This window comes from Macrobrachium rosenbergii, chromosome 6, assembly GCF_040412425.1.
Source record: "Macrobrachium rosenbergii isolate ZJJX-2024 chromosome 6, ASM4041242v1, whole genome shotgun sequence".
Classification (NCBI taxonomy): Eukaryota; Metazoa; Arthropoda; class Malacostraca; order Decapoda; family Palaemonidae; genus Macrobrachium; species Macrobrachium rosenbergii.
In genome coordinates this window covers 50306512-50319011 of record NC_089746.1, presented here as the reverse complement: position 1 = coordinate 50319011, position 12500 = coordinate 50306512, and the positions used below count along the sequence as shown (strand labels likewise).

The 12500-nt window shown below is 33.7% G+C and overlaps 1 protein-coding gene across 3 annotated transcripts in view; it reads right to left on the bottom strand.

Moving 5' to 3' along the window:
- Positions 1-12500, bottom strand: part of LOC136839535 (DBH-like monooxygenase protein 1) — a 104958-nt gene that overhangs the window by 74866 nt on the left and 17592 nt on the right. The window lies entirely within an intron of this gene.

Below are 12500 nucleotides of genomic sequence, written 5' to 3'. Positions count from 1 at the left end.
TTACCAGCTTTCTTGCCCATAAAAAAAAATCGCCCTTATGCTACCAGCTTTCTTTCCCGTAAAAATTTCTCCCTAATGTTATCAGTTTTCTTTCCCATAAAACAAGTCCGCCCTAATCTTAACAGCTTTGTTTCCCCCCAAAAACATTTCGTCCTAATGTTAACAGCTTTCATTCCCATACAATAAATCCGCTACCTTTCCCATAAAATAAATCGTTCTCCCGTCTTTCTTTTTCTTTCCCACGAACACACTTCCAGAGATCAACTTTCTATGAACATCTACATACAAGCGATCGCAAGAAAAATATCGAACTAAAAAAAAAACATATTAGTCATAAAAAATATAGAAATGTCTTTGTAGGAATAATAGAACCCTTCAAAGATAAGCCTAAAAAACGATGGGAACAAAATAGGTAAAGACCATCTCATGATGACCGCCCATTGTGAAGTGGCCGCACGAACATAAAAAACGACGAAAAAAAAGCCATGACATTTTTGTGATCCTAGAGATGAATAGACGTATAAATTACAAAAGAATAATTATCTGATAATAAAGAACAGCTATAACAAGTAAAAAATGCGCCGAAGTTTCTTCGGCGCAATCGAGTTTTCTTTCCGGTGGTGGCCTCAGCCACGGCCCATAAAATTCCTAGCCGCGGCCCATGAAACTCAGCCATGGTCCGGTGGTGGCCTATGTTGTTGTTACCTACAGCACTGCCAGAAGTACGATTATGGCTAACTTTAATCTTAAATAGAATAAAAACTATTGAGGCTATTGGGCTGCAATTTGGTATGTTTGATGATTGGAGGGTGGATAATCATCATACAAATTTGCAGCCCTCTAGCCTCAGTAGTTTTTACGATCTGAGGGCGGACGGATAGACAAAGCAGGCACAATAGTTTTCTTTTATAGAAAACTAAAAACAAGCCGAAGAAACGCGAAAAGAGCAGATGATGAATATGACACCCATATACGATTAAATATGACCGCTCACTCGGACCAAGAAAAAGTTTCTTAAAACTGAGCATTCAAGGAAATGATACGTTAGTGCGTGAATTATTGGAACGCCACAAATACTTGGTAATTCGTGCTAGTGCTTAATCTTAAGGCAATTTACCACGATACTTTTATTCATGTGGAACACTGACCTCTCTTTGCAGGTCGCCAACAGAGACTCCCAAATCTACTGTTTACCGGAGGTAGCCTTGATCGGTTGCACTGAGGAAGGCAACTTTAAAATTCATTTGTCTTCAATGTTACTTCTAATTAGTTTACGTGAGGTCGGGGAAATTTGTGTATTTAAATTAACAACTACAATTCTACTTTAAAAGTCATAGTCACTGCTTCCGGTTTTCAAGAATGCATGTATATTTTCTGTTTGGTTGCTAAGTTATGTCTCTTGTTATTCAGTTATTGCTTTTTCTTCTATTTCTTCCTTTTCCATATATAGATATTCTCGTCTAAAAAGTTTGCTGTATTGAAGCTTAATCCATTTAATTTTTGTACAGTCCGATAAATAATAATAATAATAATAATAATAATAATAATAATAATAATAATAATAATAATAATGCCTATTTTCTTACTAGTCTATTTCTAACACGTTTTTATATCATTTCGCTTAATTCACTTTATTTTGTTAGCGTCATTACCGATCACCTCTGTTACTGAAACATCAGTCTCTTTAACCTTCAATTATTAATCCTTTTTCTCGATAACATAACATGTATTTTGTTTCTGAATTTAATTATTTCCATCTCATTTTCAAACAAGTCTTACCTTTAAAAGTCGCATCTTGAAATTTGCTCATCTCAGTCTCTTCCGTCTGTTTGTTTGGCCCTTTCTTTGAAATATTATCCCGGTATATATAGTTTACTAATTTCTAGTCCAGTCTATCGGTAACCTTAATACTCTCCTATACTTATTGCCAGTCTAAAACAAGAAGAGTCAGTAAGAGAATGACCATATAATAGAGGATTGATATATATGCTATATGCTAATAACACACACGTTACACACGCACACACTATATATATATATACATACATACATATACATATATATATATATACATACATACATATTTATATATGAATCTATGTATATATATATATATATATATATATATATATATATATATATATATATATATATATATATATATATATATATATCGATAGAGAGAGAGAGAGAGAGAGAGAGAGAGAGAGAGAGAGAGAGAGAGAGAGAGAGAGAGAGAGAGAGTGAGACATTGATGTTTAAAAGAAAAAACTACATTGTTACCCAGTAAAAATATTATGAAAGGTTTATATATATGTTTAAAAGAAAAACTTTACATTGTTAGCCAGTAGAAGAATATTATATAAAGGTTTATGTATGTATGTATATATATATATATATATATATATATATATATATATATATATATATATATATATATATATATATATATATATATATATATATATATATATATATATATATATATATATATATATATATATATATATATATATAAAATTCTAGTACTGATTACTTCAGCATTTTCTTGGTGTGTAGTGCATTCAAACACCACACAAAACGACTGAGAACGTTTAATATGGCAGCGTCACACCCGACCCTTGCACTGCCCAAAACGACAAGAAGTTCTGGAAATAGTTATGAAGTGCAGACGACCAAACAAACACAGTTTTTACTCGCTTTTACACGTAAATCCCGAGAGCTATTTAACCCTGCATTACTGATGACGACTGCTCTGAAAATAACATCGTGTCATGACAGACATAACGCCCGTTTCACCTAATCAAACTTAATCCATTCATTTAGATAATAACGTCCGCCAGTCCTGTACTTTTCTGGGGGTTCTGAATTAATTACCATATACTCTGTAATAAAAGGCAGGCATTATCCTGATGTACAGGTAAATAGCGGTTAGGATCCCGATAAAAACGGGTATTCTGTCGTAGATTTGTTTTTTGCGTATAAAAATAGCAATGAATAAAAAAAAAAAAAAAAACAGTAAATGGCGGTTGGGGTCCCGATAAAAACAGGTATTCTGTGTCGTAGACTTGTTTCTTGCGTATAAAAAGAGCAATAAAAAAAAAACATACATGGTTGTACTGCAGGGCAAAGATAACTTATTGAACACCAGATCGAGAATGATACATAATATAATGAATAAAACGAAACAGAATGGTCAAACACATATTATCTTTCTTATAAACACAAATGCATGCTATGGTATATATAGTATTAATACCGAACCAGAGATGATTTAAAATATTTCATGTTGCAAAATTAAATATTCCTCTTAGTTTAAGTTCTTAGTTTACGAAGAATGACAGAAATTAAAATTTTCCAAGTGAAAAAATAAAATGGAAAAAATAATGCAAAATAATTTATGTACTGATGTATAAAAATGCACCTTTTTTTTTTTCCTTTCTGCATATACTTTTATGTATACATATATATATATACGCATATATATATATATATATATATATATATATATATATATATATATATATATATATATATGTACATATATACATATATATATATACACAACTGTATGTATCTATGTGTATTATAATTTCTACATACAGACTGATATGTCCTAGGCACAGTTAATAACAAACTGGAAAACCTTCTATTTAGCTCTGCATTATTGATGAAAGCCACCATGATAATAAAAAAAAATACAACGCATTCTAAATAATAACAACTATTATTACCCTTCTCCACGCGCATACAATTTATAAGAACAACAATGGTCTACAAGAATACTGTAATTCCGTGCAGCCAATAATTGCCACTCGCAATGACACAAGATCATTCATCAACCGCTGTCATAAAATACAAGCACTGTCCTGATTTTGTTTAGTTACTGAGGGATAAAGGAAAAGTATTTTGTGCCCTGGATACAACAGCAAACGTAAAAGGATACTGATTACACAACAGGTGATTTATTCTACAGAATAGTCTCGTTTTGTAAGTCAGTGAGAAGTTTTCAATTAAACACCGTTTGATTTATATTATGAACTAAAGTTTTGAATTAAACACAGTTTGATTAATTAATTATAAACTATGTAAAAATGGTATTGCAAATATTCTTGTCCTTTGACTTGAGGACCAGAGGCCTATTTTTAGAGAGAAAAGATATTATCGTATATCTGTACTGTATTTTTTAAAATATTTATTTTTTGTCTCGACAGTAAGTACTTACTTGTAATTACAAATGCGTCACTACTATTGATGGCATTAACGCGCCTAAAATAGCCGGAATTGATTGATTGATTTATGTTTACTACAACTGCGTTACAACATCTACGGAAGAGATTCGAGTTATTGAAACGGGACAAATTTGGTGACAAGTTGCTTCTGATGTCATTATGAAGAGGAGAAATGTTAATCGACGACCTTCTAACCTTACTGGTCCTTTTTTTGTTGTTGTTTTATGTGTTTGGGAAGAACAGATATATTGAACCCAAAGAAGGGAGACTTTAACTTAACCCATTAAAAATAAGACAGAGGCATTTCTGGCAGTTGTTTTAGATTAATATTATTTAAAAATTTTCTCTGAAGCTTTTTTTACCTCCGTACGCTTTACAGAAGCTCTCAACAAGTTTTTAGTATATGACTAATTTAAGAACGATTATTCTATTTCTTGACCGATAGCTAAAGATGTTATTCACACAAAATACATTCATCTCATTTTGCCAATTCCTGGACAAGTTTCCAAATTATATTGCTGGAATTGTTAACTTCCTCCCCTGCAATTCCAGTCGCTGTTGCCAAGCTGAAACGAGCAACAAGTTCGAGTTCCTGCAAATTGCGTCCTTTCACTCGCCCGACCCTGTCATTAACATAAAGGGATTTTCTCGACCGGCCTTTTTGTGGCACTTGGACGGGCCATATCGACTAAACAATTTCCTGACCAGTGTCACGAACATTGGTGTCCGGGAGAAGTTTCAATAAATGGAAGATAGTCTTCCTTTTTTTTTTTTTTTTTTTTGGAAGGTATATGCTATTCAATATTTAGGTTCTAGTTCCTTCGCTGATAAATTTGTGAATCGTGATTTATTTATATAGTTTGAATATTTATATTGGTAGTTAACACGGAAATATGAGACTTGACTTCATTTTACACACATACATAGGCCTACACACATACATACATACATACATACATACATATATATATATATATATATATATATATATATATATATATATATATATATATATATATATATATATATATATAAATATACATATTGGTATTATATATATATAATATATATATATTATATATATATATATATATATTTATATATATGTATGTATGTATATATATATGTATATATATATATATATATATATATATATATATATATATATATATATATATATATATATATATATATATATATAGGCTGGATCAAGAATTAACATAAATGAAAAAATACATTGTTTTTGTGACCAGGAGAAAAACCACGTATAAATCCCGTAAAGCCAAGCATTCTTCTTAAATCAACTGTAACGTAAATAAGTCGAAAAATAAACCATAAACAGATGCGCATACGTACAAAATATATGATGAACACTAAATCGCTGTACGACCAAACATGACCAGTTTTTAAGACTGAGATTTGACAATTACAATCACTTGTTTGGGACATCCACTTTTCTTTCTGCAATTATGATGTACTTCGAACGCAAAGTGGCCTGTTTTTTTCTGTTTCACGAAGTCTGCTTGAGTTTTCACTTTGACTAACTATCAGTCGAATGCTCACAATGAATAATTTTGTGTTTGCATTAGCCGATACATATGGCATAAAGAGCGGTTGAGAATTGATAGAAATATCAAGGAAATATTCGTTTTAAGTGCTATTTTTCTTTATATTTTTTGATGGTTAAAGCATTTTTGCGCAAATCTGCTTGCCTTATTCATCTAGAACACAAACACACATACACATATAGCGCAGCCTTCAAGTTTCTCACAAGACTACTGGGATGTATGCATACATACATACATACATACATACACCCACATACACACACACACACACACACATATATATATATATATATATATATATATATATATATATATATATACATATATATCAATAAAAATGGAGCTTATTCGGTGATTCTTATCTAGTGTTTGTGCTACAATTATTCTTTACCTTAAATGATATCCACAATAACGTAGATTAAAATCGCCGGACTATATTCCATTTCTTATTTCATACCGACAATAAATATTACATTATAGTAATAGATGTTTACTTTCTCGGGAAGCAATTCCTTTTTTCACGGCATTAAAATAATTAATTAATTTCCATTGTGGCCAAGTCTTTTTATATAAAGAACTATAAAAAAACAAATAGCAGCACATCTAAGAAAAATTCACTGACGCACAAATATAAGTTAGGTTAAAAGGAACGTTAAAAGAGAAAAACAGCAAACCATACTAAATGAATAATAGTGCAAATGTGAAATTACATAAACTGACTTTTATTTCACACCATGCACGAATACGATGGGTAATTGCAGGGCAAGTTTTTGCTTGTTTTTATTATCAAGTCACTGTATAATTTCATTTGCATATACGCTCGACAACTTTCCACACAAGTTCTTTGAACCACCATCTCACGATCTTGTCTATAGTATTTTGAAATAAAAACAAAATTGTCACAAGCAATTTCTTAATGCAAAAATAAAATAAAACAAAATAAAATTTAATTTCAGTCGCTCAGATTTTTGGAATTTTGATAAGGAACGAGTGTCATAAGTTTAATAACTCTTTAGGAAGCTCTGATTTAAAAGATCAGAATCTGTCAAATTACTGTTTATTTCGCCTCATTTAGTTGCATTTATTCGTATGTAATTATTAACGATGTCCGAACTTCCGTCCGTCTTTTATTTGTCAATTTCTCTTCTCTTTTCCTTTTATATATACATATATATATATATATATATATATATATATATATATATATATATATATATATATATATATATATATATATATATATATATATATACGTGTGTGTGTATGTATATAAATATACTCACTCTCTCTCTCTATATATATATATATATATATATATATATATATATATATATATATATATATATATATATATATATATATATATATATATATATATTATATATAATTATATATATATATATATATATATATATATATTTATATATAAATTTTCTGACTCAAACAGGATCGAACTTAGGTCTCTCAGGTGGAAAGCAAGGGCGTTACCCACTGGGCCATACAAGTCTAAAGAGTTGGAACCTGATGGGCAAGCTATATAAATAAGATACATCAACACACAATCACGTCTCTGACTCGTCGGGATCGAACCCAGGTCTCTCAGGTGGAAAGCCCATCAGGGCGTTACCCACTGAGAGCAACTGCACTCAGGACACACATACCTAAAAACTTCCCGACTCAGCAATGACCCAATACAACATTTCATTCGGGAAGTTGGGGAAAACTATATATATATTCCTGGGCAGTAGGTTCCAACTAGACTTATAACGCCCTATCCCGACGTAGTATAAATTTATTTCTGTTCCACACGTGATTGTGTGTTGATGATTTCTATATTCATATATATAATGAAATGTTGTCTATTGGGTCATTGCTGAGTCGGGAAGTTGGGGAAAATATATATAAGCAGTTAGCTTGCCCAGGTAATTCCTTGCAGTTGCTATTCCAACTATTTAGACTTGTATGGCCCAGTGGGTAACGCCCTTGCTTTCCACCTATATCCCGATAGTCATTTATTTCTGTTCCACACGTGATTGTGTGTTGATGATTTCTATATATATATATATATATATATATATATAAACGTAAGAAACAGACAACGCTTTTGCGTATGTTTAATGGAAAATCCTTTGGCCGACACGCAAACGATATTTCTCCCAACCCGGCTGGCTTTCTTTCTCTTTTAACATGAAAGAAAATCCATTCGAGCGCCTGTCTGGAACAGGCCTTGGACGGGAGTACCTCGCCTTACCCCTTTGGCGGACTTTATGCCATTGTCCTTTAAAAGAGCAGACCGTAATGGATTTCTGACGACGAGGTAACTCAATCGAGAGGCAGCGAGTAGAGGCTAAACTCGAGAAACATGGTAAAGCGATGATGGTCGAGAGACTAGCCTCGAGAATCACGACGAAAAGATGAAGTTTGAGACACTAGCCTCGAGATTAAGAGCCTTGAGAATCGTGACCAAAAGATGATGTTCGAGACGCTAGCCTCGAGAGACATGACGAAAAGATGATGTCCGAGTCATTAGCCTCGAGAGACATGACAAAAAGATGATGTTCGAGTCACACACTAGCCTCGAGAATCATGACAAAAAGATGATCGTCGAGACACTAGCCTCGAAAATCATGACCAAAAGATGATGTTCGAGACAGAAGCTACTATCCTTCAGAATCAAGACAAAAAGATGATGGTCGAGACTCTAACCTCGAGAAACATGACAAAAAGATGATGTTCGAGAACTAGCCTCGAGAATCATGACCAAAAGATGATGCTCGAGACAAGCACTGTCCTCAAAAATCGTGACAAAAAGATGATGTTCGAGACACTAGCCTCGAGAATCGTGACAAAAAGATGGTGTTCGAGACACTATCCTCGAGAATCGTGACAAAATGATGATGGTCCAGACACTACACTCCAGAAAAATGACAAAAAGATGACGTTCGAGACACCAGCTCGAGAATCATGACTATAAGATGAAGTTCGAGGCACATCACCATAAACGTGACCAGCTAGAAGGGGAGAGCGCTTATAGGGGTGTCTGTTTGTTGTCGAGTTTAAACGGTGGGTTTATTTTTTGTTTGTTTGAATCTTCCGTTTGTTTGTTTGTTGGTCTTGTTGAGGAATAAGCATTTTCGTTTCTAGTATTAGGTGATTCTTATTGAGAGAGAGAGAGAGAGAGAGAGAAGAATTCCTAGTCCTTGAGCAAATATTTTGTGTTTTTTTTTATTTTACAGTGATTTGATGTGTTGTGTGTATGTGGACAGAGAGAGAGAGAGAGAGAGAGAGAGAGAGAGAGAGAGAGAGAGAGAGAGAGAGAGATATCAAATCAACTTAGATTACAAAAACACCCTTCACCTCAGTTTTGCCATCTGACTGAAATACAACGAATTTCAATAACAAAGTATTAAAAAAAGCTTGAGTTTCTACAAAATTTAAGCGAATATTCAAAAGTGGAAACAGCACTGAGTGAAATTCAAGATCCAGGGGTAAAGCGCTCACACTGGAGAGAGAGAGAGAGAGAGAGAGAGAGAGAGAGAGAGAGAGAGAGAGAGAGAGAGAGAGAGAGAGAGAGAATATTAAAAGCTTAAAATTGCCAGATTAGAAACGACAGTTCCATTAGGCGTCCCCAGAAAATTGCAGTAAGGCTGTGATTTATCGACTGACTGATTTAAGGTTCGCTGGTGTCAACCAAGTTAGAAATTTCCCTCGGGTTATCTTTTAGCTGTCCAGTAAGGAGGCGTCGATGACCATCCATGTTGCAACATCTTTGCTCATTTTAACCAATCAATCGCTGTCAAGTGATGAACTTCACTTAAATCATCCCAAACCAGTATCAGAAACTCCACTAATATTTCGTTAAAATCAATCATTGTTACAAGGAATATGGGAGGCGCCAAGGCGTTCTAATAAATGGTTTTTCATCTTAAAAAAAATTGAATTAGCTTCATCAAAGGTGACACGTATTCTAGGCCTTACATTACGGGCGTTATGTAAATATCATTTAACTAAATGCTTAGTATAAAATTATATAACAGATTTCATGTTACAGGCGTTAATTTTTCCGTTTTGTCATCAGTGAGCTCCGAACAAGAGATGAAATGTTGGCGAAGGAAAATGCTAGATAAGAGAGAGAATAGTATTAGGCCAAAATCGTTTATTAACATGACTAAGAAAGGAATCACGGAAAAGGACTGAGAATGTTATAGAAGAGGAAGATAAAATTGAGCAACCAAAGAAATGTTCTAAGCCGAATGAGAAAGAAACCTGATAATGAAGACGTGAAATACTAGAAAACCAAAAATAAAATAAAAATAAAAAGGGAAAAGTATAAGCCCTCTTGAAAAATGTAGATACAAAGGAACCAAGGGAAAACTGAAGATAAGAGAGACTGCCAAAACCTAACGTTAAATAGAAATAATTCAAGTACCCAATACGGAAATTATTCATTTTCAGGGAGTAAATGTGACAGAGGTTGGTCAAACGGGTGTAACAATATCCTGAGATCGGAAGGAACTTCGTGCTTTGGGTTAGTTAAACATTTTCCAAGATATTAACTGTACAAAAAGAAGCCTCAGTGCCACTAAGTTATGGATAAGGGAAAACTAAAAAAGAAAAAAAATGACAAATTTGTTGATGAGGTCAATAACCTTCAAGTAAATCCTGCCTGTTAAGGAATCCGGTACAACATATAAAAATATATATGTTACGGGAAATCTACGTATGATCACTTTGCAATAGGTATACATTCCAGCCTCTCTTCAGGGTTGAATAAATACATCTCACCCTCACATCAGGATTGAATAAATACATTTCGACCTCACATCAGGACTGAATAAACACATTTCAGCCTCACATCAGAATTGAATGGATACATCGCAACCTCACATCAGGACTGAATATTTACATTTCACCCGCACATCAGAACTGGAAAGATACATTTCAGCCTCACATCAGGACTGAATAAATACATTCAACCTCACACCAGGACTGAATAAATGGATATGAACCTCACATCACAATTGAATATTTATATTCCATCCTCTCATAAGGACTGAATCAATGAATTTCAACCTCAAATCAGGACTGAATCAATACATTTCAACCTCACATCAGGATGAATCCTGAACTCTCGAGAGGAAAAGACAAGGGCACTGCCTGAGTAATGAAGGTATAACAGCATCTCAATAAATACGAGATTAATGATCTTCCTAAGTAAGGATAAAGATCTGATTACTGTTTGAATAAATAAATAAAAAGAAGGAAAACTTCTCGAGCATCGGGATCAGTAACTAGTTTTTCAATGTCTTCTCGAGACAAGTTTGAGGCGGCTTCGTTTTCTTTCAAAAATGTCAGAAGACGAAGGACTTGTTTTCCGTTATCGAACAGATTTGTGGAGCTGTAATGAGAGCAAAGAGGTAAAGAAAGAAATCTGGATATACTAAACTGATTGTACTTGAAGTTTGCAATAAAGAAAAAGAAAGGAAGAAAGGGAGGTTTGATAGTGAAACAAAACGACACCGGATAGCTGTGAGACAAAGGCAGGTTCCGAGGTACGATGGGTCAAGTCACACACACACAAAAAAGAGGAAATCGAGCGAAAATATGGCACAAATATGTATGATGAAAGATAATTGACGAAAAGTATGGAAAATATTTCTTGTTCTTTTGATAACGAACGCCCATAAGTGGATACAATATAGAAGATGCTACAGTATGTTTTAGCTATAATAGCAACAACGAAAACAGAAAAGAGGGAGAGACTGTACAGGGCCTTGAGGAACTCCACAGAGAAAGAGAATGGGTGATGGTGCCACACGTATCAGCTGTGACAGGTACAAAACAACTGTAAATGAAGCTGATATGTGTATTTACAGAGACTAAGGCTTAAAAAGACAGGTGGCCCAATGCACTTTGTTTCAGACTGTCATATGTTTTGGGGACATTAGCAAAGAAACTCTAATAAAAATTGGATTGACAGGTGACACACTCAAGCTCACACTGAAGATTTGTTTCTTATGCGGATGGTAGTATAGAAATTGAGACAACTCGTGAATATCTATTTTCCCCGAGGCACCCTGACCATGTGGTTGGGAAAGCCATCTACTAAGGAAATAAAATTTTCTTTCTGGGTAAAATGACTGAACAAAGGAATCACAGAACCATAAAATCTTAAATCCCTGTCCTAGATGGCATCAGGATTAGTGAAACGTGGGATAGGTATAATCCTTTTAACCAGACCTTCGGTTTGGCCGTTACAAATATTTGTTTATTAGGTAAACAAAAACACCAAGGATACGGATATGGGGCAGTAGCCTTCACAAGGGGTTGACAAACCTTTTCTGCGTTTCAGTGGTTATAAACTTCTCTCTTCACCCCTCGGCCACCCCCCCAAAAAAAAAAAAAAATCGAACATAAACTATTACCAGAATACGCACATGGGAATTCTGAAATTTTTAACTGTATAAGTAAAACCAATCACAATATAACATAAAACGCAATCCACACTGCTTTTAGGAGTACTTGTTGATTCAAAAACCTAATGATTTACTACTCTAATGAAATAAAGAGCACGAATTTTTCCTAACGATCAGGAAGGCAGATATAGCCTCTAAAATAATAATAAGTCATATTTTCAAGAAGATTAATGACTTCCACGATTCGGAAGCGGGTGTTGACCTTCTGGCTCTTAATTCCATAA